This window comes from Meles meles, unplaced genomic scaffold, assembly GCF_922984935.1.
Source record: "Meles meles unplaced genomic scaffold, mMelMel3.1 paternal haplotype, whole genome shotgun sequence".
Lineage (NCBI taxonomy): Eukaryota > Metazoa > Chordata > Mammalia > Carnivora > Mustelidae > Meles > Meles meles.
In genome coordinates, this window is record NW_025721197.1 from 296,994 (window position 1) to 323,690 (window position 26,697).

Here is a 26,697-nt window from a genome sequence, read left to right on the forward strand (position 1 = left end):
GCAACTTGGCGTAGAGTCCGCCTTTCTGCTAAGTGCTTTCCTGGGCTGCATTGGCGAGCACTTCACTCAGAGTCTCCAACCTGCCTTAGAGTCCGCCTTTGTTCTAACCCCTTTCCTCAACTTGGGAGAACACTGCCCTCTAGTAGTGTTCGTCTTCGCTGCGTTGGTAAGGTTTGGGAAGCCTAAGGGCCTTCCCTGGAACTCAACTCGGTGTAGCCAACAGCCTTCTCGTCCGCCCCGGTTCTAAGGTCTTTCCTCCCCTGGGATCTCACGGCCCCCCCAGGAGACGTCACCTTAGGAGCGATGATACGTTTTGGAAGCCAAAGGGACCTGGGGTGCCCTGCCCTGGGAGTGTCCAACTCGCCTCCAGTGCGGCCTTGTTCTAACTTCTTTCCACAGCAGGGAACACGCTGCCCCATAGGAAACTTCACTTCAGGTCGAGTTTACGTGGCGGAAGCATAAGGGTCTGGGCCTGCACTTAACGCGCACTGTGCAACTTGCCTCGCGGGCGCCCCAGGTTCCAACTCCTTTGCACAGCCGGGAGCCAACTGCCCTTTGGGAATCCTCCCCTGAGGGTCGCGTTCACGTTTTGGAAGCTGCAGCGTCTTTGCGTGCCCTTAACTCAGAGTATCCAACAAGCTTCTAGTCCGCCCTTGTTCTCAAGTCTTCCCTTCACTTGGGAACACACTGCCACTGAGGAGACTTCACCTGAAGCGCGACGACACGTTTTGCAGCCCAAGGGGCTGGACGGGCAACTGAACTCAGAAGCTCCAACTGCCCTCTAGTCGGCCTTGGTTCTAAGTTCTTTCCTGACATGGGAACACACGGCCGCATAGGCCTCTTGGCCTTCAGAGCGTTTCTACGTGTTGGAAGCAGCAGGGCCTTAGCCTGCACTTTACTTAGAGCTTGCAACTTGGCGTAGAGTCCGCCTTTGTGCTAAGTGCTTTCCTGGGCTGCGAACACGCTGCCGCTTATGAGGCTTCACGTGAAGAGCGAGGCTACCTTTTGGAAGCCTAATGGACTTGGCGTGCACTTCACACAGAGAATCCAAGTCGGCTTCAGGCCGTCCTGGTACTAACTTCTTTCCGCGACTGGAAAAAACGGCCAGAAGGCGGTTGCGTAGTACGCGGCGCTTGGCGTTTTGGACGCAGAGGCGCATTGGCGAGCACTTCACTCAGAGTCTCCAACCTGCCTTAGAGTCCGCCTTTGTTCCAACACCTTTCCTCAACTGGGAGAACACTGCCCTCTAGTAGTGTTCGTCTTCGCTGCGTTGGAAAGGTTTGGGAAGCCTAAGGGCCTTCCCTGGAACTCAACTCGGTGTAGCCAACAGGCTTCTAGTCCGCCCCTGTTCTAAGGTCTTTCCTCCCCTGGGATCTCACGGCCCCCCCCCCCAGGAGACGTCACCTTAGGAGCGATGATACGTTTTGGAAGCAAAAGGGACCTGGGGTGCCCTGCCCTGAGGGTCTCCAACTTGCCTCCTGTGCGGCCTTGTTCTAACTTCTTTCCACAGCAGGGAACACGCTGCCACATAGGAAACTTCACTTCAGGTCGAGTTTACGTTGTGGAAGCATAAGGGTCTGGGCCTGCACTTAACGCGCAGTGTGCAACTTGCCTCGCGGGCGCCCCAGGTTCCAACTCCTTTGCACAGCCGGGAGCAAACTGCCCTTTGGGAATCCTCCCTTGAAGGTCGCGTTCACGTTTTGGAAGCTGCAGCGTCTTGCGTGCCCTTAACTCGGAGTATCCAATAAGCTTCTAGTACGCCCTTCTTCTCAAGTCTTCCCTTCACTTGGGAACACACTGCCACTGAGGAGACTTCACCTGAAGCGCGACGACACGTTTTGCAGCCCAAGGGGCTGGACGGGCAACTTAACTCAGAAGCTCCAACTGCCCTCTAGTCGGCCTTGGTTCTAAGTTCTTTCCTGCCATGGGAACACACGGCCGCATAGGCCTCTTGGCCTTCAGAGCGTTTCTACGTGTTGGAAACAGCAGGGCCTTAGCCTGCACTTTACTTAGAGCTTGCAACTTGGCGTAGAGTCCGCCTTTGTGCTAAGTGCTTTCCTGGGCTGCGAACACGCTGCCGCTTATGAGGCTTCACCTGAAGAGCGAGGCTACCTTTTGGAAGCCTAATGGACTTGGCGTGCACTTCACACAGAGAATCCAAGTCGGCTTCAGGCCGTCCTGGTACTAACTTCTTTCCGCGACTGGAAAACACGGCCAGAAGGCGGATGCGTATTACGCGGCGCTTGGCGTTTTGGACGCAGAGGCGCATTGGCGAGCACTTCACTCAGAGTCTCCAACCTGCCTTAGAGTCCGCCTTTGTTCCAACACCTTTCCTCAACTGGGAGAACACTGCCCTCTAGTAGTGTTCGTCTTCGCTGCGTTGGTAAGGTTTGGGAAGCCTAAGGGCCTTCTCTGGAACTCAACTCGGTGTAGCCAACAGGCTTCTAGTCCGCCCCTGTTCTAAGGTCTTTCCTCCCCTGGGATCTCACGGCCCCCCCCCAGGAGACGTCACCTTAGGAGAGATGATACGTTTTGGAAGCAAAAGGGACCTGGGGTGCCCTGCCCTGAGAGTCTCCAACTTGCCTCCAATGCGGCCTTGTTCTAACTTCTTTCCACAGCAGGGAACACGCTGCCACATAGGAAACTTCACTTCAGGTCGAGTTTACGTTGTGGAAGCATAAGGGTCTGGGCCTGCACTTAACGCGCAGTGTGCAACTTGCCTCGCGGGCGCCCCAGGTTCCAAGTCCTTTGCACAGCCGGGAGCAAACTGCCCTTTGGGAATCCTCCCTTGAAGTCGCGTTCACGTTTTGGAAGCCGCAGCATCTTTGCGTGCCCTTAACTCGGAGTATCCAACAAGCTTCTAGTACGCCCTTCTTCTCAATTCTTCCCTTCACTTGGGAACATACTGAACTGAGGAGACTGCACCTGAAGCGCGATTACACGTTTTGCAGCCCAAGGGACTGGACAAGGCAACTTAACTCAGAAGCTCCAACTGGTGAGCCCAGATCTCGGGGCGGGGCCCACCCCCACCCCCACACCCACCCCCACCCCCACACCCACCCCCACGCGGCCCAGGGTTCCAGAAGCCGGCGGCACCCCGGCGTCACCAACGTACGGGCACCCTCCCATCCCGGGACTCCCCAGCCCCCGGCGCCGCCGGGGCTCCCAGGTGGCGTGGGGGGTGCGTCGGGGCGCTTGCGCCGAGTGCTCAGCGCCCCCCAGCGCCCGCCCGCCGCCCTAGGCCTGGCGCAGCCGGCCACCTTCCGTCCTCTTCTCTGCTGTGCTCTCCTCCGCTCGGCTCTGCTCCCCTCGGCTCCGCTCCGCTCCACCCAACCTCGCTCCCAGCCGGCCCGAGGACAAGGGCGACGCCACACACCAGCCCAGACGAAGCCGCCCCGACCCGAGCGCCTTCCTCCGCCAGGCTTCCCCTCTCCACTCCACCCACCCCCACCAGGCTCTGACCCAGAGACTCGAGGGGCAGGCTCACCTACACAGATACACGGACACCCAGGCAAACACAGGGACAGACTCAGACGGAGGGACCTCTGGACAGACGGGAAGAACGCAGAGCCGGAGAGACAGACCCTCCATCCCCCCAACAACTCCCCCCCTCCCCCCCCCCCCAGACACGGTGACCCTGACCGGGATGCGGACAGAGACACGGGTGCACGCAACACTGACACACTCTACACACACACAGAGGCACCCACACCAACCCGGACAAGACACCACACGCCCAGGAGGCTGCGGTGGCCCGGCACCTGTCCCCGGCGGGAGGGTCGTGGTGCTGGGGCGGGGCTTTGGCCTAGGTGGTGGCGCCCTGGAGCTGGCGGAGGAGCCCGGGGAGCCCGAGGACTTGCAGCCCAGGTGTCAGGCGTCCCGTTCCGCTGCCATTCCTGCCCAACACCCCGTCAGGCCTGGGGGCCTGCGAGGGTTTCTTTCTCTGGTCTGGTCCTTTGGGGTGGGGGGTGGGGGGTAGGGTGCCCGGGGACCTCTCTTGGCCCGGTGTGGGGCGCCGCCGGTCTTGCTGAGCGAGAGAGTCTCGCTGTGGCCTTCGCTGCGCCCTTGAGACGGAGCGTGGAGCCGGGTGCCCACGGCGCCGCGGGAAGCCCAGGGCGGTCGGCCTTCTGGCGTCCGGGGCACCTGAGCCCGGGGGCGCTGCCCCAGGGGCAAAGGGGAGGTTGTCGGTGAGAAGGAAGGGAATGCCCTTCTGGGCGGAGTGGAGCCCAGGTCCCGAGGAGAGAAGTGGTGGTGGCGGGGGTGGCGGTTGGGGTCGGCGGAGCCCAGGTCTCGGGGCGGGGCGCCGGGAGGGAGGGGGGCGGGGCGGCTGCCGGTTGGCTTGGGAGCTGGGGGCAGCCCGGGGGCCTGGCCAGGGGAAACAGGGCCCAGGGCCCGGGCCCAGGCCTGGGACCCAGGGCCTCGGAAGCTGATGCCCGCCGAAGGAGCCCGAGCCCGGGGAGGAGGCCCGCTCCTCCCTCGGGCTTCCTGCCCCATACCACCCCCCCCCCGCCCCCCCGCCCTCCTCCTCCTCCTCCCTCCTCCCACAGCCCGGCCCCCTGGCCCCTCCCCGCGTGCACAGCCGAGGTCCTCACCCCGGTCCTCACCCCTTCCCCTGCGTCCGGCCCCTGAGCCCCCTCCAATATTGCCCCGCCCTGCCAGCAGCCCCCGCAGTCCCGGCGGAGGCGCGGGTGGGCCTTGTGGCGTGGAGGTGGAAAGGCTGCGTTGTGGCCGCCTGCCCGTGCAGCGGGCCGCCCTTTCGGGGCCAGGGGCCCGCGGTGCTGGGGCTGCGGTGGCCAGGGGTCCGGGGGCCAGGGGCTGAGGCGTTCAGGGAGTGTTTGGAGGCAGCCGCCTTGGGCAGGGCGCCCGGCGGTGGCGGCCAAGGGCCAGGGAAGGAGGCCGAAGGGGGAAAGAAAAGAAGAAGGCCCAAGAAGAAAAAAGCCTACAGCACCCGGTATTCCCAGGCGGTCTCCCATCCAAGTACTAACCAGGCCCGACCCTGCTTAGCTTCCGAGATCAGACGAGATCGGGCGCGTTCAGGGTGGTATGGCCGTAGACGCCTGCCGCTGCAGCTGGGCGCCCTAAGAGCCTGCTGAGCGCTTTCCTGGCCTCGGTGCGCGCCGCGGCACCCCCCTCCGCCTACCCGGGGCCTGGAGCCTGCCTCCCAGCCCACCCCCGACCCCCGACCCCCGACCCCCACCCCCACGCGGCCCAGGGTTCCAGAAGCCGGCGGCACCCCGGCCTCACCAACGTACGGGCACCCTCCCATCCCGGGACTCCCCAGCCCCCGGCGCCGCCGGGGCTCCCAGGTGGCGTGGGGGGTGCGTCGGGGCGCTTGCGCCGAGTGCTCAGCGCCCCCCAGCGCCCGCCCGCCGCCCTAGGCCTGGCGCAGCCGGCCACCTGGCCTTCCGTCCTCTTCTCTGCTGTGCTCTCCTCCGCTCCGCTCTGCTCCCCTCGGCTCCGCTCCGCTCCACCCAACCTCGCTCCCAGCCGGCCCGAGGACAAGGGCGACGCCACACACCAGCCCAGACGAAGCCGCCCCGACCCGAGCGCCTTCCTCCGCCAGGCTTCCCTCTCCACTCCACCCACCCCCACCAGGCTCTGACCCAGAGACTCGAGGGGCAGGCTCACCTACACAGATACACGGACACCCAGGCAAACACAGGGACAGACTCAGACGGAGGGACCTCTGGACAGACGGGAAGAACGCAGAGCCGGAGAGACAGACCCTCCATCCCCCCAACAACTCCCCCCCTCCCCCCCCCCCCCCAGACACGGTGACCCTGACCGGGATGCGGACAGAGACACGGGTGCACGCAACACTGACACACTCTACACACACACAGAGGCACCCACACCAACCCGGACAAGACACCACACGCCCAGGAGGCTGCGGTGGCCCGGCACCTGTCCCCGGCGGGAGGGTCGTGGTGCTGGGGCGGGGCTTTGGCCTAGGTGGTGGCGCCCTGGAGCTGGCGGAGGAGCCCGGGGAGCCCGAGGACTTGCAGCCCAGGTGTCAGGCGTCCCGTTCCGCTGCCATTCCTGCCCAACACCCCGTCAGGCCTGGGGGCCTGCGAGGGTTTCTTTCTCTGGTCTGGTCCTTTGGGGTGGGGGGTGGGGGGTAGGGTGCCCGGGGACCTCTCTTGGCCCGGTGTGGGGCGCCGCCGGTCTTGCTGAGCGAGAGAGTCTCGCTGTGGCCTTCGCTGCGCCCTTGAGACGGAGCGTGGAGCCGGGTGCCCACGGCGCCGCGGGAAGCCCAGGGCGGTCGGCCTTCTGGCGTCCGGGGCACCTGAGCCCGGGCGCGCTGCCCCAGGGGCAAAGGGGAGGTTGTCGGTGAGAAGGAAGGGAATGCCCTTCTGGGCGGAGTGGAGCCCAGGTCCCGAGGAGAGAAGTGGTGGTGGCGGGGGTGGCGGTTGGGGTCGGCGGAGCCCAGGTCTCGGGGCGGGGCGCCGGGAGGGAGGGGGGCGGGGCGGCTGCCGGTTGGCTTGGGAGCTGGGGGCAGCCCGGGGGCCTGGCCAGGGGAAACAGGGCCCAGGGCCCGGGCCCAGGGCTGGGACCCAGGGCCTCGGAAGCTGATGCCCGCCGAAGGAGCCCGAGCCCGGGGAGGAGGCCCGCTCCTCCCTCGGGCTTCCTGCCCCATACCACCCCCCCCCCCGCCCCCCCGCCCTCCTCCTCCTCCTCCCTCCTCCCACAGCCCGGCCCCCTGGCCCCTCCCCGCGTGCACAGCCGAGGTCCTCACCCCGGTCCTCACCCCTTCCCCTGCGTCCGGCCCCTGAGCCCCCTCCAATATTGCCCCGCCCTGCCAGCAGCCCCCGCAGTCCCGGCGGAGGCGCGGGTGGGCCTTGTGGCGTGGAGGTGGAAAGGCTGCGTTGTGGCCGCCTGCCCGTGCAGCGGGCCGCCCTTTCGGGGCCAGGGGCCCGCGGTGCTGGGGCTGCGGTGGCCAGGGGTCCGGGGGCCAGGGGCTGAGGCGTTCAGGGAGTGTTTGGAGGCAGCCGCCTTGGGCAGGGCGCCCGGCGGTGGCGGCCAAGGGCCAGGGAAGGAGGCCGAAGGGGGAAAGAAAAGAAGAAGGCCCAAGAAGAAAAAAGCCTACAGCACCCGGTATTCCCAGGCGGTCTCCCATCCAAGTACTAACCAGGCCCGACCCTGCTTAGCTTCCGAGATCAGACGAGATTGGGCGCGTTCAGGGTGGTAGGGCCGTAGACGCCTGCCGCTGCAGCTGGGCGCCCTAAGAGCCTGCTGAGCGCTTTCCTGGCCTCGGTGCGCGCCGCGGCACCCCCCTCCGCCTACCCGGGGCCTGGAGCCTGCCTCCCAGCCCACCCCCGACCCCCGACCCCCGACCCCCACCCCCACGCGGCCCAGGGTTCCAGAAGCCGGCGGCACCCCGGCGTCACCAACGTACGGGCACCCTCCCATCCCGGGACTCCCCAGCCCCCGGCGCCGCCGGGGCTCCCAGGTGGCGTGGGGGGTGCGTCGGGGCGCTTGCGCCGAGTGCTCAGCGCCCCCCAGCGCCCGTCCGCAGCCCTAGGCCTGGCGCAGCCGGCCACCTGGCCTTCCGTCCTCTTCTCTGCTGTGCTCTCCTCCGCTCGGCTCTGCTCCCCTCGGCTCCGCTCCGCTCCACCCAACCTCGCTCCCAGCCGGCCCGAGGACAAGGGCGACGCCACACACCAGCCCAGACGAAGCCGCCCCGACCCGAGCGCCTTCCTCCGCCAGGCTTCCCCTCTCCACTCCACCCACCCCCACCAGGCTCTGACCCAGAGACTCGAGGGGCAGGCTCACCTACACAGATACACGGACACCCAGGCAAACACAGGGACAGACTCAGACGGAGGGACCTCTGGACAGACGGGAAGAACGCAGAGCCGGAGAGACAGACCCTCCATCCCCCCAACAACTCCCCCCCTCCCCCCCCCCCCCAGACACGGTGACCCTGACCGGGATGCGGACAGAGACACGGGTGCACGCAACACTGACACACTCTACACACACACAGAGGCACCCACACCAACCCGGACAAGACACCACACGCCCAGGAGGCTGCGGTGGCCCGGCACCTGTCCCCGGCGGGAGGGTCGTGGTGCTGGGGCGGGGCTTTGGCCTAGGTGGTGGCGCCCTGGAGCTGGCGGAGGAGCCCGGGGAGCTCGAGGACTTGCAGCCCAGGTGTCAGGCGTCCCGTTCCGCTGCCATTCCTGCCCAACACCCCGTCAGGCCTGGGGGCCTGCGAGGGTTTCTTTCTCTGGTCTGGTCCTTTGGGGTGGGGGGTGGGGGGTAGGGTGCCCGGGGACCTCTCTTGGCCCGGTGTGGGGCGCCGCCGGTCTTGCTGAGCGAGAGAGTCTCGCTGTGGCCTTCGCTGCGCCCTTGAGACGGAGCGTGGAGCCGGGTGCCCACGGCGCCGCGGGAAGCCCAGGGCGGTCGGCCTTCTGGCGTCCGGGGCACCTGAGCCCGGGCGCGCTGCCCCAGGGGCAAAGGGGAGGTTGTCGGTGAGAAGGAAGGGAATGCCCTTCTGGGCGGAGTGGAGCCCAGGTCCCGAGGAGAGAAGTGGTGGTGGCGGGGGTGGCGGTTGGGGTCGGCGGAGCCCAGGTCTCGGGGCGGGGCGCCGGGAGGGAGGGGGGCGGGGCGGCTGCCGGTTGGCTTGGGAGCTGGGGGCAGCCCGGGGGCCTGGCCAGGGGAAACAGGGCCCAGGGCCCGGGCCCAGGGCTGGGACCCAGGGCCTCGGAAGCTGATGCCCGCCGAAGGAGCCCGAGCCCGGGAAGGAGGCCCGCTCCTCCCTCGGGCTTCCTGCCCCATACCACCCCCCCCCCCCGCCCCCCCGCCCTCCTCCTCCTCCTCCCTCCTCCCACAGCCCGGCCCCCTGGCCCCTCCCCGCGTGCACAGCCGAGGTCCTCACCCCGGTCCTCACCCCTTCCCCTGCGTCCGGCCCCTGAGCCCCCTCCAATATTGCCCCGCCCTGCCAGCAGCCCCCGCAGTCCCGGCGGAGGCGCGGGTGGGCCTTGTGGCGTGGAGGTGGAAAGGCTGCGTTGTGGCCGCCTGCCCGTGCAGCGGGCCGCCCTTTCGGGGCCAGGGGCCCGCGGTGCTGGGGCTGCGGTGGCCAGGGGTCCGGGGGCCAGGGGCTGAGGCGTTCAGGGAGTGTTTGGAGGCAGCCGCCTTGGGCAGGGCGCCCGGCGGTGGCGGCCAAGGGCCAGGGAAGGAGGCCGAAGGGGGAAAGAAAAGAAGAAGGCCCAAGAAGAAAAAAGCCTACAGCACCCGGTATTCCCAGGCGGTCTCCCATCCAAGTACTAACCAGGCCCGACCCTGCTTAGCTTCCGAGATCAGACGAGATCGGGCGCGTTCAGGGTGGTATGGCCGTAGACGCCTGCCGCTGCAGCTGGGCGCCCTAAGAGCCTGCTGAGCGCTCTCCTGGCCTCGGTGCGCGCCGCGGCACCCCCCTCCGCCTACCCGGGGCCTGGAGCCTGCCTCCCAGCCCACCCCCGACCCCCGACCCCCGACCCCCACCCCCACGCGGCCCAGGGTTCCAGAAGCCGGCGGCACCCCGGCGTCACCAACGTACGGGCACCCTCCCATCCCGGGACTCCCCAGCCCCCGGCGCCGCCGGGGCTCCCAGGTGGCGTGGGGGGTGCGTCGGGGCGCTTGCGCCGAGTGCTCAGCGCCCCCCAGCGCCCGCCCGCCGCCCTAGGCCTGGCGCAGCCGGCCACCTGGCCTTCCGTCCTCTTCTCTGCTGTGCTCTCCTCCGCTCGGCTCTGCTCCCCTCGGCTCCGCTCCGCTCCACCCAACCTCGCTCCCAGCCGGCCCGAGGACAAGGGCGACGCCACACACCAGCCCAGACGAAGCCGCCCCGACCCGAGCGCCTTCCTCCGCCAGGCTTCCCCTCTCCACTCCACCCACCCCCACCAGGCTCTGACCCAGAGACTCGAGGGGCAGGCTCACCTACACAGATACACGGACACCCAGGCAAACACAGGGACAGACTCAGACGGAGGGACCTCTGGACAGACGGGAAGAACGCAGAGCCGGAGAGACAGACCCTCCATCCCCCCAACAACTCCCCCCCTCCCCCCCCCCCCAGACACGGTGACCCTGACCGGGATGCGGACAGAGACACGGGTGCACGCAACACTGACACACTCTACACACACACAGAGGCACCCACACCAACCCGGACAAGACACCACACGCCCAGGAGGCTGCGGTGGCCCGGCACCTGTCCCCGGCGGGAGGGTCGTGGTGCTGGGGCGGGGCTTTGGCCTAGGTGGTGGCGCCCTGGAGCTGGCGGAGGAGCCCGGGGAGCCCGAGGACTTGCAGCCCAGGTGTCAGGCGTCCCGTTCCGCTGCCATTCCTGCCCAACACCCCGTCAGGCCTGGGGGCCTGCGAGGGTTTCTTTCTCTGGTCTGGTCCTTTGGGGTGGGGGGTGGGGGGGTAGGGTGCCCGGGGACCTCTCTTGGCCCGGTGTGGGGCGCCGCCGGTCTTGCTGAGCGAGAGAGTCTCGCTGTGGCCTTCGCTGCGCCCTTGAGACGGAGCGTGGAGCCGGGTGCCCACGGCGCCGCGGGAAGCCCAGGGCGGTCGGCCTTCTGGCGTCCGGGGCACCTGAGCCCGGGCGCGCTGCCCCAGGGGCAAAGGGGAGGTTGTCGGTGAGAAGGAAGGGAATGCCCTTCTGGGCGGAGTGGAGCCCAGGTCCCGAGGAGAGAAGTGGTGGTGGCGGGGGTGGCGGTTGGGGTCGGCGGAGCCCAGGTCTCGGGGCGGGGCGCCGGGAGGGAGGGGGGCGGGGCGGCTGCCGGTTGGCTTGGGAGCTGGGGGCAGCCCGGGGGCCTGGCCAGGGGAAACAGGGCCCAGGGCCCGGGCCCAGGGCTGGGACCCAGGGCCTCGGAAGCTGATGCCCGCCGAAGGAGCCCGAGCCCGGGGAGGAGGCCCGCTCCTCCCTCGGGCTTCCTGCCCCATACCACCCCCCCCCCGCCCCCCCGCCCTCCTCCTCCTCCTCCCTCCTCCCACAGCCCGGCCCCCTGGCCCCTCCCCGCGTGCACAGCCGAGGTCCTCACCCCGGTCCTCACCCCTTCCCCTGCGTCCGGCCCCTGAGCCCCCTCCAATATTGCCCCGCCCTGCCAGCAGCCCCCGCAGTCCCGGCGGAGGCGCGGGTGGGCCTTGTGGCGTGGAGGTGGAAAGGCTGCGTTGTGGCCGCCTGCCCGTGCAGCGGGCCGCCCTTTCGGGGCCAGGGGCCCGCGGTGCTGGGGCTGCGGTGGCCAGGGGTCCGGGGGCCAGGGGCTGAGGCGTTCAGGGAGTGTTTGGAGGCAGCCGCCTTGGGCAGGGCGCCCGGCGGTGGCGGCCAAGGGCCAGGGAAGGAGGCCGAAGGGGGAAAGAAAAGAAGAAGGCCCAAGAAGAAAAAAGCCTACAGCACCCGGTATTCCCAGGCGGTCTCCCATCCAAGTACTAACCAGGCCCGACCCTGCTTAGCTTCCGAGATCAGACGAGATCGGGCGCGTTCAGGGTGGTATGGCCGTAGACGCCTGCCGCTGCAGCTGGGCGCCCTAAGAGCCTGCTGAGCGCTTTCCTGGCCTCGGTGCGCGCCGCGGCACCCCCCTCCGCCTACCCGGGGCCTGGAGCCTGCCTCCCAGCCCACCCCCGACCCCCGACCCCCGACCCCCACCCCCACGCGGCCCAGGGTTCCAGAAGCCGGCGGCACCCCGGCGTCACCAACGTACGGGCACCCTCCCATCCCGGGACTCCCCAGCCCCCGGCGCCGCCGGGGCTCCCAGGTGGCGTGGGGGGTGCGTCGGGGCGCTTGCGCCGAGTGCTCAGCGCCCCCCAGCGCCCGCCCGCCGCCCTAGGCCTGGCGCAGCCGGCCACCTGGCCTTCCGTCCTCTTCTCTGCTGTGCTCTCCTCCGCTCGGCTCTGCTCCCCTCGGCTCCGCTCCGCTCCACCCAACCTCGCTCCCAGCCGGCCCGAGGACAAGGGCGACGCCACACACCAGCCCAGACGAAGCCGCCCCGACCCGAGCGCCTTCCTCCGCCAGGCTTCCCCTCTCCACTCCACCCACCCCCACCAGGCTCTGACCCAGAGACTCGAGGGGCAGGCTCACCTACACAGATACACGGACACCCAGGCAAACACAGGGACAGACTCAGACGGAGGGACCTCTGGACAGACGGGAAGAACGCAGAGCCGGAGAGACAGACCCTCCATCCCCCCAACAACTCCCCCCCTCCCCCCCCCCCAGACACGGTGACCCTGACCGGGATGCGGACAGAGACACGGGTGCACGCAACACTGACACACTCTACACACACACAGAGGCACCCACACCAACCCGGACAAGACACCACACGCCCAGGAGGCTGCGGTGGCCCGGCACCTGTCCCCGGCGGGAGGGTCGTGGTGCTGGGGCGGGGCTTTGGCCTAGGTGGTGGCGCCCTGGAGCTGGCGGAGGAGCCCGGGGAGCCCGAGGACTTGCAGCCCAGGTGTCAGGCGTCCCGTTCCGCTGCCATTCCTGCCCAACACCCCGTCAGGCCTGGGGGCCTGCGAGGGTTTCTTTCTCTGGTCTGGTCCTTTGGGGTGGGGGGTGGGGGGTAGGGTGCCCGGGGACCTCTCTTGGCCCGGTGTGGGGCGCCGCCGGTCTTGCTGAGCGAGAGAGTCTCGCTGTGGCCTTCGCTGCGCCCTTGAGACGGAGCGTGGAGCCGGGTGCCCACGGCGCCGCGGGAAGCCCAGGGCGGTCGGCCTTCTGGCGTCCGGGGCACCTGAGCCCGGGCGCGCTGCCCCAGGGGCAAAGGGGAGGTTGTCGGTGAGAAGGAAGGGAATGCCCTTCTGGGCGGAGTGGAGCCCAGGTCCCGAGGAGAGAAGTGGTGGTGGCGGGGGTGGCGGTTGGGGTCGGCGGAGCCCAGGTCTCGGGGCGGGGCGCCGGGAGGGAGGGGGGCGGGGCGGCTGCCGGTTGGCTTGGGAGCTGGGGGCAGCCCGGGGGCCTGGCCAGGGGAAACAGGGCCCAGGGCCCGGGCCCAGGGCTGGGACCCAGGGCCTCGGAAGCTGATGCCCGCCGAAGGAGCCCGAGCCCGGGGAGGAGGCCCGCTCCTCCCTCGGGCTTCCTGCCCCATACCACCCCCCCCCCCGCCCCCCCGCCCTCCTCCTCCTCCTCCCTCCTCCCACAGCCCGGCCCCCTGGCCCCTCCCCGCGTGCACAGCCGAGGTCCTCACCCCGGTCCTCACCCCTTCCCCTGCGTCCGGCCCCTGAGCCCCCTCCAATATTGCCCCGCCCTGCCAGCAGCCCCCGCAGTCCCGGCGGAGGCGCGGGTGGGCCTTGTGGCGTGGAGGTGGAAAGGCTGCGTTGTGGCCGCCTGCCCGTGCAGCGGGCCGCCCTTTCGGGGCCAGGGGCCCGCGGTGCTGGGGCTGCGGTGGCCAGGGGTCCGGGGGCCAGGGGCTGAGGCGTTCAGGGAGTGTTTGGAGGCAGCCGCCTTGGGCAGGGCGCCCGGCGGTGGCGGCCAAGGGCCAGGGAAGGAGGCCGAAGGGGGAAAGAAAAGAAGAAGGCCCAAGAAGAAAAAAGCCTACAGCACCCGGTATTCCCAGGCGGTCTCCCATCCAAGTACTAACCAGGCCCGACCCTGCTTAGCTTCCGAGATCAGACGAGATCGGGCGCGTTCAGGGTGGTATGGCCGTAGACGCCTGCCGCTGCAGCTGGGCGCCCTAAGAGCCTGCTGAGCGCTCTCCTGGCCTCGGTGCGCGCCGCGGCACCCCCCTCCGCCTACCCGGGGCCTGGAGCCTGCCTCCCAGCCCACCCCCGACCCCCGACCCCCGACCCCCACCCCCACGCGGCCCAGGGTTCCAGAAGCCGGCGGCACCCCGGCGTCACCAACGTACGGGCACCCTCCCATCCCGGGACTCCCCAGCCCCCGGCGCCGCCGGGGCTCCCAGGTGGCGTGGGGGGTGCGTCGGGGCGCTTGCGCCGAGTGCTCAGCGCCCCCCAGCGCCCGCCCGCCGCCCTAGGCCTGGCGCAGCCGGCCACCTGGCCTTCCGTCCTCTTCTCTGCTGTGCTCTCCTCCGCTCGGCTCTGCTCCCCTCGGCTCCGCTCCGCTCCACCCAACCTCGCTCCCAGCCGGCCCGAGGACAAGGGCGACGCCACACACCAGCCCAGACGAAGCCGCCCCGACCCGAGCGCCTTCCTCCGCCAGGCTTCCCCTCTCCACTCCACCCACCCCCACCAGGCTCTGACCCAGAGACTCGAGGGGCAGGCTCACCTACACAGATACACGGACACCCAGGCAAACACAGGGACAGACTCAGACGGAGGGACCTCTGGACAGACGGGAAGAACGCAGAGCCGGAGAGACAGACCCTCCATCCCCCCAACAACTCCCCCCCTCCCCCCCCCCCCCAGACACGGTGACCCTGACCGGGATGCGGACAGAGACACGGGTGCACGCAACACTGACACACTCTACACACACACAGAGGCACCCACACCAACCCGGACAAGACACCACACGCCCAGGAGGCTGCGGTGGCCCGGCACCTGTCCCCGGCGGGAGGGTCGTGGTGCTGGGGCGGGGCTTTGGCCTAGGTGGTGGCGCCCTGGAGCTGGCGGAGGAGCCCGGGGAGCCCGAGGACTTGCAGCCCAGGTGTCAGGCGTCCCGTTCCGCTGCCATTCCTGCCCAACACCCCGTCAGGCCTGGGGGCCTGCGAGGGTTTCTTTCTCTGGTCTGGTCCTTTGGGGTGGGGGGTGGGGGGTAGGGTGCCCGGGGACCTCTCTTGGCCCGGTGTGGGGCGCCGCCGGTCTTGCTGAGCGAGAGAGTCTCGCTGTGGCCTTCGCTGCGCCCTTGAGACGGAGCGTGGAGCCGGGTGCCCACGGCGCCGCGGGAAGCCCAGGGCGGTCGGCCTTCTGGCGTCCGGGGCACCTGAGCCCGGGCGCGCTGCCCCAGGGGCAAAGGGGAGGTTGTCGGTGAGAAGGAAGGGAATGCCCTTCTGGGCGGAGTGGAGCCCAGGTCCCGAGGAGAGAAGTGGTGGTGGCGGGGGTGGCGGTTGGGGTCGGCGGAGCCCAGGTCTCGGGGCGGGGCGCCGGGAGGGAGGGGGGCGGGGCGGCTGCCGGTTGGCTTGGGAGCTGGGGGCAGCCCGGGGGCCTGGCCAGGGGAAACAGGGCCCAGGGCCCGGGCCCAGGGCTGGGACCCAGGGCCTCGGAAGCTGATGCCCGCCGAAGGAGCCCGAGCCCGGGGAGGAGGCCCGCTCCTCCCTCGGGCTTCCTGCCCCATACCACCCCCCCCCCCCGCCCCCCCCGCCCTCCTCCTCCTCCTCCCTCCTCCCACAGCCCGGCCCCCTGGCCCCTCCCCGCGTGCACAGCCGAGGTCCTCACCCCGGTCCTCACCCCTTCCCCTGCGTCCGGCCCCTGAGCCCCCTCCAATATTGCCCCGCCCTGCCAGCAGCCCCCGCAGTCCCGGCGGAGGCGCGGGTGGGCCTTGTGGCGTGGAGGTGGAAAGGCTGCGTTGTGGCCGCCTGCCCGTGCAGCGGGCCGCCCTTTCGGGGCCAGGGGCCCGCGGTGCTGGGGCTGCGGTGGCCAGGGGTCCGGGGGCCAGGGGCTGAGGCGTTCAGGGAGTGTTTGGAGGCAGCCGCCTTGGGCAGGGCGCCCGGCGGTGGCGGCCAAGGGCCAGGGAAGGAGGCCGAAGGGGGAAAGAAAAGAAGAAGGCCCAAGAAGAAAAAAGCCTACAGCACCCGGTATTCCCAGGCGGTCTCCCATCCAAGTACTAACCAGGCCCGACCCTGCTTAGCTTCCGAGATCAGACGAGATCGGGCGCGTTCAGGGTGGTATGGCCGTAGACGCCTGCCGCTGCAGCTGGGCGCCCTAAGAGCCTGCTGAGCGCTTTCCTGGCCTCGGTGCGCGCCGCGGCACCCCCCTCCGCCTACCCGGGGCCTGGAGCCTGCCTCCCAGCCCACCCCCGACCCCCGACCCCCGACCCCCACCCCCACGCGGCCCAGGGTTCCAGAAGCCGGCGGCACCCCGGCGTCACCAACGTACGGGCACCCTCCCATCCCGGGACTCCCCAGCCCCCGGCGCCGCCGGGGCTCCCAGGTGGCGTGGGGGGTGCGTCGGGGCGCTTGCGCCGAGTGCTCAGCGCCCCCCAGCGCCCGCCCGCCGCCCTAGGCCTGGCGCAGCCGGCCACCTGGCCTTCCGTCCTCTTCTCTGCTGTGCTCTCCTCCGCTCGGCTCTGCTCCCCTCGGCTCCGCTCCGCTCCACCCAACCTCGCTCCCAGCCGGCCCGAGGACAAGGGCGACGCCACACACCAGCCCAGACGAAGCCGCCCCGACCCGAGCGCCTTCCTCCGCCAGGCTTCCCCTCTCCACTCCACCCACCCCCACCAGGCTCTGACCCAGAGACTCGAGGGGCAGGCTCACCTACACAGATACACGGACACCCAGGCAAACACAGGGACAGACTCAGACGGAGGGACCTCTGGACAGACGGGAAGAACGCAGAGCCGGAGAGACAGACCCTCCATCCCCCCAACAACTCCCCCCCTCCCCCCCCCCCCAGACACGGTGACCCTGACCGGGATGCGGACAGAGACACGGGTGCACGCAACACTGACACACTCTACACACACACAGAGGCACCCACACCAACCCGGACAAGACACCACACGCCCAGGAGGCTGCGGTGGCCCGGCACCTGTCCCCGGCGGGAGGGTCGTGGTGCTGGGGCGGGGCTTTGGCCTAGGTGGTGGCGCCCTGGAGCTGGCGGAGGAGCCCGGGGAGCCCGAGGACTTGCAGCCCAGGTGTCAGGCGTCCCGTTCCGCTGCCATTCCTGCCCAACACCCCGTCAGGCCTGGGGGCCTGCGAGGGTTTCTTTCTCTGGTCTGGTCCTTTGGGGTGGGGGGTGGGGGGTAGGGTGCCCGGGGACCTCTCTTGGCCCGGTGTGGGGCGCCGCCGGTCTTGCTGAGCGAGAGAGTCTCGCTGTGGCCTTCGCTGCGCCCTTGAGACGGAGCGTGGAGCCGGGTGCCCACGGCGCCGCGGGAAGCCCAGGGCGGTCGGCCTTCTGGCGTCCGGGGCACCTGAGCCCGGGCGCGCTGCCCCAGGGGCAAAGGGGAGGTTGTCGGTGAGAAGGAAGGGAATGCCCTTCTGGGCGGAGTGGAGCCCAGGTCCCGAGGAGAGAAGTGGTGGTGGCGGGGGTGGCGGTTGGGGTCGGCGGAGCCCAGGTCTCGGGGCGGGGCGCCGGGAGGGAGGGGGGCGGGGCGGCTGCCGGTTGGCTTGGGAGCTGGGGGCAGCCCGGGGGCCTGGCCAGGGGAAACAGGGCCCAGGGCCCGGGCCCAGGGCTGGGACCCAGGGCCTCGGAAGCTGATGCCCGCCGAAGGAGCCCGAGCCCGGGGAGGAGGCCCGCTCCTCCCTCGGGCTTCCTGCCCCATACCACCCCCCCCCCGCCCCCCCGCCCTCCTCCTCCTCCTCCCTCCTCCCACAGCCCGGCCCCCTGGCCCCTCCCCGCGTGCACAGCCGAGGTCCTCACCCCGGTCCTCACCCCTTCCCCTGCGTCCGGCCCCTGAGCCCCCTCCAATATTGCCCCGCCCTGCCAGCAGCCCCCGCAGTCCCGGCGGAGGCGCGGGTGGGCCTTGTGGCGTGGAGGTGGAAAGGCTGCGTTGTGGCCGCCTGCCCGTGCAGCGGGCCGCCCTTTCGGGGCCAGGGGCCCGCGGTGCTGGGGCTGCGGTGGCCAGGGGTCCGGGGGCCAGGGGCTGAGGCGTTCAGGGAGTGTTTGGAGGCAGCCGCCTTGGGCAGGGCGCCCGGCGGTGGCGGCCAAGGGCCAGGGAAGGAGGCCGAAGGGGGAAAGAAAAGAAGAAGGCCCAAGAAGAAAAAAGCCTACAGCACCCGGTATTCCCAGGCGGTCTCCCATCCAAGTACTAACCAGGCCCGACCCTGCTTAGCTTCCGAGATCAGACGAGATCGGGCGCGTTCAGGGTGGTATGGCCGTAGACGCCTGCCGCTGCAGCTGGGCGCCCTAAGAGCCTGCTGAGCGCTTTCCTGGCCTCGGTGCGCGCCGCGGCACCCCCCTCCGCCTACCCGGGGCCTGGAGCCTGCCTCCCAGCCCACCCCCGACCCCCGACCCCCGACCCCCACCCCCACGCGGCCCAGGGTTCCAGAAGCCGGCGGCACCCCGGCGTCACCAACGTACGGGCACCCTCCCATCCCGGGACTCCCCAGCCCCCGGCGCCGCCGGGGCTCCCAGGTGGCGTGGGGGGTGCGTCGGGGCGCTTGCGCCGAGTGCTCAGCGCCCCCCAGCGCCCGCCCGCCGCCCTAGGCCTGGCGCAGCCGGCCACCTGGCCTTCCGTCCTCTTCTCTGCTGTGCTCTCCTCCGCTCGGCTCTGCTCCCCTCGGCTCCGCTCCGCTCCACCCAACCTCGCTCCCAGCCGGCCCGAGGACAAGGGCGACGCCACACACCAGCCCAGACGAAGCCGCCCCGACCCGAGCGCCTTCCTCCGCCAGGCTTCCCCTCTCCACTCCACCCACCCCCACCAGGCTCTGACCCAGAGACTCGAGGGGCAGGCTCACCTACACAGATACACGGACACCCAGGCAAACACAGGGACAGACTCAGACGGAGGGACCTCTGGACAGACGGGAAGAACGCAGAGCCGGAGAGACAGACCCTCCATCCCCCCAACAACTCCCCCCCTCCCCCCCCCCCCAGACACGGTGACCCTGACCGGGATGCGGACAGAGACACGGGTGCACGCAACACTGACACACTCTACACACACACAGAGGCACCCACACCAACCCGGACAAGACACCACACGCCCAGGAGGCTGCGGTGGCCCGGCACCTGTCCCCGGCGGGAGGGTCGTGGTGCTGGGGCGGGGCTTTGGCCTAGGTGGTGGCGCCCTGGAGCTGGCGGAGGAGCCCGGGGAGCCCGAGGACTTGCAGCCCAGGTGTCAGGCGTCCCGTTCCGCTGCCATTCCTGCCCAACACCCCGTCAGGCCTGGGGGCCTGCGAGGGTTTCTTTCTCTGGTCTGGTCCTTTGGGGTGGGGGGTGGGGGGTAGGGTGCCCGGGGACCTCTCTTGGCCCGGTGTGGGGCGCCGCCGGTCTTGCTGAGCGAGAGAGTCTCGCTGTGGCCTTCGCTGCGCCCTTGAGACGGAGCGTGGAGCCGGGTGCCCACGGCGCCGCGGGAAGCCCAGGGCGGTCGGCCTTCTGGCGTCCGGGGCACCTGAGCCCGGGCGCGCTGCCCCAGGGGCAAAGGGGAGGTTGTCGGTGAGAAGGAAGGGAATGCCCTTCTGGGCGGAGTGGAGCCCAGGTCCCGAGGAGAGAAGTGGTGGTGGCGGGGGTGGCGGTTGGGGTCGGCGGAGCCCAGGTCTCGGGGCGGGGCGCCGGGAGGGAGGGGGGCGGGGCGGCTGCCGGTTGGCTTGGGAGCTGGGGGCAGCCCGGGGGCCTGGCCAGGGGAAACAGGGCCCAGGGCCCGGGCCCAGGGCTGGGACCCAGGGCCTCGGAAGCTGATGCCCGCCGAAGGAGCCCGAGCCCGGGGAGGAGGCCCGCTCCTCCCTCGGGCTTCCTGCCCCATACCACCCCCCCCCCCGCGCCCCCGCCCTCCTCCTCCTCCTCCCTCCTCCCACAGCCCGGCCCCCTGGCCCCTCCCCGCGTGCACAGCCGAGGTCCTCACCCCGGTCCTCACCCCTTCCCCTGCGTCCGGCCCCTGAGCCCCCTCCAATATTGCCCCGCCCTGCCAGCAGCCCCCGCAGTCCCGGCGGAGGCGCGGGTGGGCCTTGTGGCGTGGAGGTGGAAAGGCTGCGTTGTGGCCGCCTGCCCGTGCAGCGGGCCGCCCTTTCGGGGCCAGGGGCCCGCGGTGCTGGGGCTGCGGTGGCCAGGGGTCCGGGGGGCCAGGGGCTGAGGCGTTCAGGGAGTGTTTGGAGGCAGCCGCCTTGGGCAGGGCGCCCGGCGGTGGCGGCCAAGGGCCAGGGAAGGAGGCCGAAGGGGGAAAGAAAAGAAGAAGGCCCAAGAAGAAAAAAGCCTACAGCACCCGGTATTCCCAGGCGGTCTCCCATCCAAGTACTAACCAGGCCCGACCCTGCTTAGCTTCCGAGATCAGACGAGATCGGGCGCGTTCAGGGTGGTATGGCCGTAGACGCCTGCCGCTGCAGCTGGGCGCCCTAAGAGCCTGCTGAGCGCTCTCCTGGCCTCGGTGCGCGCCGCGGCACCCCCCTCCGCCTACCCGGGGCCTGGAGCCTGCCTCCCAGCCCACCCCCGACCCCCGACCCCCGACCCCCACCCCCACGCGGCCCAGGGTTCCAGAAGCCGGCGGCACCCCGGCGTCACCAACGTACGGGCACCCTCCCATCCCGGGACTCCCCAGCCCCCGGCGCCGCCGGGGCTCCCAGGTGGCGTGGGGGGTGCGTCGGGGCGCTTGCGCCGAGTGCTCAGCGCCCCCCAGCGCCCGCCCGCCGCCCTAGGCCTGGCGCAGCCGGCCACCTGGCCTTCCGTCCTCTTCTCTGCTGTGCTCTCCTCCGCTCGGCTCTGCTCCCCTCGGCTCCGCTCCGCTCCACCCAACCTCGCTCCCAGCCGGCCCGAGGACAAGGGCGACGCCACACACCAGCCCAGACGAAGCCGCCCCGACCCGAGCGCCTTCCTCCGCCAGGCTTCCCCTCTCCACTCCACCCACCCCCACCAGGCTCTGACCCAGAGACTCGAGGGGCAGGCTCACCTACACAGATACACGGACACCCAGGCAAACACAGGGACAGACTCAGACGGAGGGACCTCTGGACAGACGGGAAGAACGCAGAGCCGGAGAGACAGACCCTCCATCCCCCCAACAACTCCCCCCCCTCCCCCCCCCCCCAGACACGGTGACCCTGACCGGGATGCGGACAGAGACACGGGTGCACGCAACACTGACACACTCTACACACACACAGAGGCACCCACACCAACCCGGACAAGACACCACACGCCCAGGAGGCTGCGGTGGCCCGGCACCTGTCCCCGGCGGGAGGGTCGTGGTGCTGGGGCGGGGCTTTGGCCTAGGTGGTGGCGCCCTGGAGCTGGCGGAGGAGCCCGGGGAGCCCGAGGACTTGCAGCCCAGGTGTCAGGCGTCCCGTTCCGCTGCCATTCCTGCCCAACACCCCGTCAGGCCTGGGGGCCTGCGAGGGTTTCTTTCTCTGGTCTGGTCCTTTGGGGTGGGGGGTGGGGGGTAGGGTGCCCGGGGACCTCTCTTGGCCCGGTGTGGGGCGCCGCCGGTCTTGCTGAGCGAGAGAGTCTCGCTGTGGCCTTCGCTGCGCCCTTGAGACGGAGCGTGGAGCCGGGTGCCCACGGCGCCGCGGGAAGCCCAGGGCGGTCGGCCTTCTGGCGTCCGGGGCACCTGAGCCCGGGCGCGCTGCCCCAGGGGCAAAGGGGAGGTTGTCGGTGAGAAGGAAGGGAATGCCCTTCTGGGCGGAGTGGAGCCCAGGTCCCGAGGAGAGAAGTGGTGGTGGCGGGGGTGGCGGTTGGGGTCGGCGGAGCCCAGGTCTCGGGGCGGGGCGCCGGGAGGGAGGGGGGCGGGGCGGCTGCCGGTTGGCTTGGGAGCTGGGGGCAGCCCGGGGGCCTGGCCAGGGGAAACAGGGCCCAGGGCCCGGGCCCAGGGCTGGGACCCAGGGCCTCGGAAGCTGATGCCCGCCGAAGGAGCCCGAGCCCGGGGAGGAGGCCCGCTCCTCCCTCGGGCTTCCTGCCCCATACCACCCCCCCCCCCCGCCCCCCCGCCCTCCTCCTCCTCCTCCCTCCTCCCACAGCCCGGCCCCCTGGCCCCTCCCCGCGTGCACAGCCGAGGTCCTCACCCCGGTCCTCACCCCTTCCCCTGCGTCCGGCCCCTGAGCCCCCTCCAATATTGCCCCGCCCTGCCAGCAGCCCCCGCAGTCCCGGCGGAGGCGCGGGTGGGCCTTGTGGCGTGGAGGTGGAAAGGCTGCGTTGTGGCCGCCTGCCCGTGCAGCGGGCCGCCCTTTCGGGGCCAGGGGCCCGCGGTGCTGGGGCTGCGGTGGCCAGGGGTCCGGGGGCCAGGGGCTGAGGCGTTCAGGGAGTGTTTGGAGGCAGCCGCCTTGGGCAGGGCGCCCGGCGGTGGCGGCCAAGGGCCAGGGAAGGAGGCCGAAGGGGGAAAGAAAAGAAGAAGGCCCAAGAAGAAAAAAGCCTACAGCACCCGGTATTCCCAGGCGGTCTCCCATCCAAGTACTAACCAGGCCCGACCCTGCTTAGCTTCCGAGATCAGACGAGATCGGGCGCGTTCAGGGTGGTATGGCCGTAGACGCCTGCCGCTGCAGCTGGGCGCCCTAAGAGCCTGCTGAGCGCTTTCCTGGCCTCGGTGCGCGCCGCGGCACCCCCCTCCGCCTACCCGGGGCCTGGAGCCTGCCTCCCAGCCCACCCCCGACCCCCGACCCCCGACCCCCACCCCCACGCGGCCCAGGGTTCCAGAAGCCGGCGGCACCCCGGCGTCACCAACGTACGGGCACCCTCCCATCCCGGGACTCCCCAGCCCCCGGCGCCGCCGGGGCTCCCAGGTGGCGTGGGGGGTGCGTCGGGGCGCTTGCGCCGAGTGCTCAGCGCCCCCCAGCGCCCGCCCGCCGCCCTAGGCCTGGCGCAGCCGGCCACCTGGCCTTCCGTCCTCTTCTCTGCTGTGCTCTCCTCCGCTCGGCTCTGCTCCCCTCGGCTCCGCTCCGCTCCACCCAACCTCGCTCCCAGCCGGCCCGAGGACAAGGGCGACGCCACACACCAGCCCAGACGAAGCCGCCCCGACCCGAGCGCCTTCCTCCGCCAGGCTTCCCCTCTCCACTCCACCCACCCCCACCAGGCTCTGACCCAGAGACTCGAGGGGCAGGCTCACCTACACAGATACACGGACACCCAGGCAAACACAGGGACAGACTCAGACGGAGGGACCTCTGGACAGACGGGAAGAACGCAGAGCCGGAGAGACAGACCCTCCATCCCCCCAACAACTCCCCCCCTCCCCCCCCCCCAGACACGGTGACCCTGACCGGGATGCGGACAGAGACACGGGTGCACGCAACACTGACACACTCTACACACACACAGAGGCACCCACACCAACCCGGACAAGACACCACACGCCCAGGAGGCTGCGGTGGCCCGGCACCTGTCCCCGGCGGGAGGGTCGTGGTGCTGGGGCGGGGCTTTGGCCTAGGTGGTGGCGCCCTGGAGCTGGCGGAGGAGCCCGGGGAGCCCGAGGACTTGCAGCCCAGGTGTCAGGCGTCCCGTTCCGCTGCCATTCCTGCCCAACACCCCGTCAGGCCTGGGGGCCTGCGAGGGTTTCTTTCTCTGGTCTGGTCCTTTGGGGTGGGGGGTGGGGGGTAGGGTGCCCGGGGACCTCTCTTGGCCCGGTGTGGGGCGCCGCCGGTCTTGCTGAGCGAGAGAGTCTCGCTGTGGCCTTCGCTGCGCCCTTGAGACGGAGCGTGGAGCCGGGTGCCCACGGCGCCGCGGGAAGCCCAGGGCGGTCGGCCTTCTGGCGTCCGGGGCACCTGAGCCCGGGCGCGCTGCCCCAGGGGCAAAGGGGAGGTTGTCGGTGAGAAGGAAGGGAATGCCCTTCTGGGCGGAGTGGAGCCCAGGTCCCGAGGAGAGAAGTGGTGGTGGCGGGGGTGGCGGTTGGGGTCGGCGGAGCCCAGGTCTCGGGGCGGGGCGCCGGGAGGGAGGGGGGCGGGGCGGCTGCCGGTTGGCTTGGGAGCTGGGGGCAGCCCGGGGGCCTGGCCAGGGGAAACAGGGCCCAGGGCCCGGGCCCAGGGCTGGGACCCAGGGCCTCGGAAGCTGATGCCCGCCGAAGGAGCCCGAGCCCGGGGAGGAGGCCCGCTCCTCCCTCGGGCTTCCTGCCCCATACCACCCCCCCCCGCCCCCCCGCCCTCCTCCTCCTCCTCCCTCCTCCCACAGCCCGGCCCCCTGGCCCCTCCCCGCGTGCACAGCCGAGGTCCTCACCCCGGTCCTCACCCCTTCCCCTGCGTCCGGCCCCTGAGCCCCCTCCAATATTGCCCCGCCCTGCCAGCAGCCCCCGCAGTCCCGGCGGAGGCGCGGGTGGGCCTTGTGGCGTGGAGGTGGAAAGGCTGCGTTGTGGCCGCCTGCCCGTGCAGCGGGCCGCCCTTTCGGGGCCAGGGGCCCGCGGTGCTGGGGCTGCGGTGGCCAGGGGTCCGGGGGCCAGGGGCTGAGGCGTTCAGGGAGTGTTTGGAGGCAGCCGCCTTGGGCAGGGCGCCCGGCGGTGGCGGCCAAGGGCCAGGGAAGGAGGCCGAAGGGGGAAAGAAAAGAAGAAGGCCCAAGAAGAAAAAAGCCTACAGCACCCGGTATTCCCAGGCGGTCTCCCATCCAAGTACTAACCAGGCCCGACCCTGCTTAGCTTCCGAGATCAGACGAGATCGGGCGCGTTCAGGGTGGTATGGCCGTAGACGCCTGCCGCTGCAGCTGGGCGCCCTAAGAGCCTGCTGAGCGCTTTCCTGGCCTCGGTGCGCGCCGCGGCACCCCCCTCCGCCTACCCGGGGCCTGGAGCCTGCCTCCCAGCCCACCCCCGACCCCCGACCCCCGACCCCCCACCCCCACGCGGCCCAGGGTTCCAGAAGCCGGCGGCACCCCGGCGTCACCAACGTACGGGCACCCTCCCATCCCGGGACTCCCCAGCCCCCGGCGCCGCCGGGGCTCCCAGGTGGCGTGGGGGGTGCGTCGGGGCGCTTGCGCCGAGTGCTCAGCGCCCCCCAGCGCCCGCCCGCCGCCCTAGGCCTGGCGCAGCCGGCCACCTGGCCTTCCGTCCTCTTCTCTGCTGTGCTCTCCTCCGCTCGGCTCTGCTCCCTCGGCTCCGCTCCGCTCCACCCAACCTCGCTCCCAGCCGGCCCGAGGACAAGGGCGACGCCACACACCAGCCCAGACGAAGCCGCCCCGACCCGAGCGCCTTCCTCCGCCAGGCTTCCCCTCTCCACTCCACCCACCCCCACCAGGCTCTGACCCAGAGACTCGAGGGGCAGGCTCACCTACACAGATACACGGACACCCAGGCAAACACAGGGACAGACTCAGACGGAGGGACCTCTGGACAGACGGGAAGAACGCAGAGCCGGAGAGACAGACCCTCCATCCCCCAACAACTCCCCCCCTCCCCCCCCCCCCAGACACGGTGACCCTGACCGGGATGCGGACAGAGACACGGGTGCACGCAACACTGACACACTCTACACACACACAGAGGCACCCACACCAACCCGGACAAGACACCACACGCCCAGGAGGCTGCGGTGGCCCGGCACCTGTCCCCGGCGGGAGGGTCGTGGTGCTGGGGCGGGGCTTTGGCCTAGGTGGTGGCGCCCTGGAGCTGGCGGAGGAGCCCGGGGAGCCCGAGGACTTGCAGCCCAGGTGTCAGGCGTCCCGTTCCGCTGCCATTCCTGCCCAACACCCCGTCAGGCCTGGGGGCCTGCGAGGGTTTCTTTCTCTGGTCTGGTCCTTTGGGGTGGGGGGTGGGGGGTAGGGTGCCCGGGGACCTCTCTTGCCCGGTGTGGGGCGCCGCCGGTCTTGCTGAGCGAGAGAGTCTCGCTGTGGCCTTCGCTGCGCCCTTGAGACGGAGCGTGGAGCCGGGTGCCCACGGCGCCGCGGGGAAGCCCAGGGCGGTCGGCCTTCTGGCGTCCGGGGCACCTGAGCCCGGGCGCGCTGCCCTCAGGGGCAAAGGGGAGGTTGTCGGTGAGAAGGAAGGGAATGCCCTTCTGGGCGGAGTGGAGCCCAGGTCCCGAGGAGAGAAGTGGTGGTGGCGGGGGTGGCGGTTGGGGTCGGCGGAGCCCAGGTCTCGGGGCGGGGCGCCGGGAGGGAGGGGGGCGGGGCGGCTGCCGGTTGGCTTGGGAGCTGGGGGCAGCCCGGGGGCCTGGCCAGGGGAAACAGGGCCCAGGGCCCGGGCCCAGGGCTGGGACCCAGGGCCTCGGAAGCTGATGCCCGCCGAAGGAGCCCGAGCCCGGGGAGGAGGCCCGCTCCTCCCTCGGGCTTCCTGCCCCATACCACCCCCCCCCCCCGCGCCCCCGCCCTCCTCCTCCTCCTCCCTCCTCCCACAGCCCGGCCCCCTGGCCCCTCCCCGCGTGCACAGCCGAGGTCCTCACCCCGGTCCTCACCCCTTCCCCTGCGTCCGGCCCCTGAGCCCCCTCCAATATTGCCCCGCCCTGCCAGCAGCCCCCGCAGTCCCGGCGGAGGCGCGGGTGGGCCTTGTGGCGTGGAGGTGGAAAGGCTGCGTTGTGGCCGCCTGCCCGTGCAGCGGGCCGCCCTTTCGGGGCCAGGGGCCCGCGGTGCTGGGGCTGCGGTGGCCAGGGGTCCGGGGGCCAGGGGCTGAGGCGTTCAGGGAGTGTTTGGAGGCAGCCGCCTTGGGCAGGGCGCCCGGCGGTGGCGGCCAAGGGGCCAGGGAAGGAGGCCGAAGGGGGAAAGAAAAGAAGAAGGCCCAAGAAGAAAAAAGCCTACAGCACCCGGTATTCCCAGGCGGTCTCCCATCCAAGTACTAACCAGGCCCGACCCTGCTTAGCTTCCGAGATCAGACGAGATCGGGCGCGTTCAGGGTGGTATGGCCGTAGACGCCTGCCGCTGCAGCTGGGCGCCCTAAGAGCCTGCTGAGCGCTCTCCTGGCCTCGGTGCGCGCCGCGGCACCCCCCTCCGCCTACCCGGGGCCTGGAGCCTGCCTCCCAGCCCACCCCCGACCCCCGACCCCCGACCCCCACCCCACGCGGCCCAGGGTTCCAGAAGCCGGCGGCACCCCGGCGTCACCAACGTACGGGCACCCTC

At 70.7% G+C, this 26,697-nt stretch overlaps 11 non-coding genes across 11 annotated transcripts; all 11 read right to left on the minus strand.

Moving 5' to 3' along the window:
* Positions 1 to 4,936: 4,936 nt before the first annotated feature.
* Positions 4,937 to 5,055, minus strand: LOC123936098. The gene has a single exon (XR_006817071.1). It is a non-coding gene; the product is annotated as a 5S ribosomal RNA (ribosomal RNA).
* A 2,025-nt stretch (positions 5,056 to 7,080) lies between these two features.
* LOC123936104 lies at positions 7,081 to 7,199 on the minus strand. The gene has a single exon (XR_006817077.1). It is a non-coding gene; the product is annotated as a 5S ribosomal RNA (ribosomal RNA).
* A 2,026-nt stretch (positions 7,200 to 9,225) lies between these two features.
* Positions 9,226 to 9,344, minus strand: LOC123936105. Its single transcript, XR_006817078.1, has one exon. It is a non-coding gene; the product is annotated as a 5S ribosomal RNA (ribosomal RNA).
* Positions 9,345 to 11,368: 2,024 nt separating this feature from the next.
* Positions 11,369 to 11,487, minus strand: LOC123936106. The gene has a single exon (XR_006817079.1). It is a non-coding gene; the product is annotated as a 5S ribosomal RNA (ribosomal RNA).
* Positions 11,488 to 13,510: 2,023 nt separating this feature from the next.
* Positions 13,511 to 13,629, minus strand: LOC123936107. Its single transcript, XR_006817080.1, has one exon. It is a non-coding gene; the product is annotated as a 5S ribosomal RNA (ribosomal RNA).
* Positions 13,630 to 15,656: 2,027 nt separating this feature from the next.
* On the minus strand, positions 15,657 to 15,775 carry LOC123936108. Its single transcript, XR_006817081.1, has one exon. It is a non-coding gene; the product is annotated as a 5S ribosomal RNA (ribosomal RNA).
* A 2,023-nt stretch (positions 15,776 to 17,798) lies between these two features.
* Positions 17,799 to 17,917, minus strand: LOC123936099. The gene has a single exon (XR_006817072.1). It is a non-coding gene; the product is annotated as a 5S ribosomal RNA (ribosomal RNA).
* A 2,025-nt stretch (positions 17,918 to 19,942) lies between these two features.
* LOC123936100 lies at positions 19,943 to 20,061 on the minus strand. The gene has a single exon (XR_006817073.1). It is a non-coding gene; the product is annotated as a 5S ribosomal RNA (ribosomal RNA).
* Positions 20,062 to 22,087: 2,026 nt separating this feature from the next.
* LOC123936101 lies at positions 22,088 to 22,206 on the minus strand. The gene has a single exon (XR_006817074.1). It is a non-coding gene; the product is annotated as a 5S ribosomal RNA (ribosomal RNA).
* Positions 22,207 to 24,227: 2,021 nt separating this feature from the next.
* Positions 24,228 to 24,346, minus strand: LOC123936102. The gene has a single exon (XR_006817075.1). It is a non-coding gene; the product is annotated as a 5S ribosomal RNA (ribosomal RNA).
* A 2,026-nt stretch (positions 24,347 to 26,372) lies between these two features.
* On the minus strand, positions 26,373 to 26,491 carry LOC123936103. Its single transcript, XR_006817076.1, has one exon. It is a non-coding gene; the product is annotated as a 5S ribosomal RNA (ribosomal RNA).
* Positions 26,492 to 26,697: the final 206 nt, after the last annotated feature.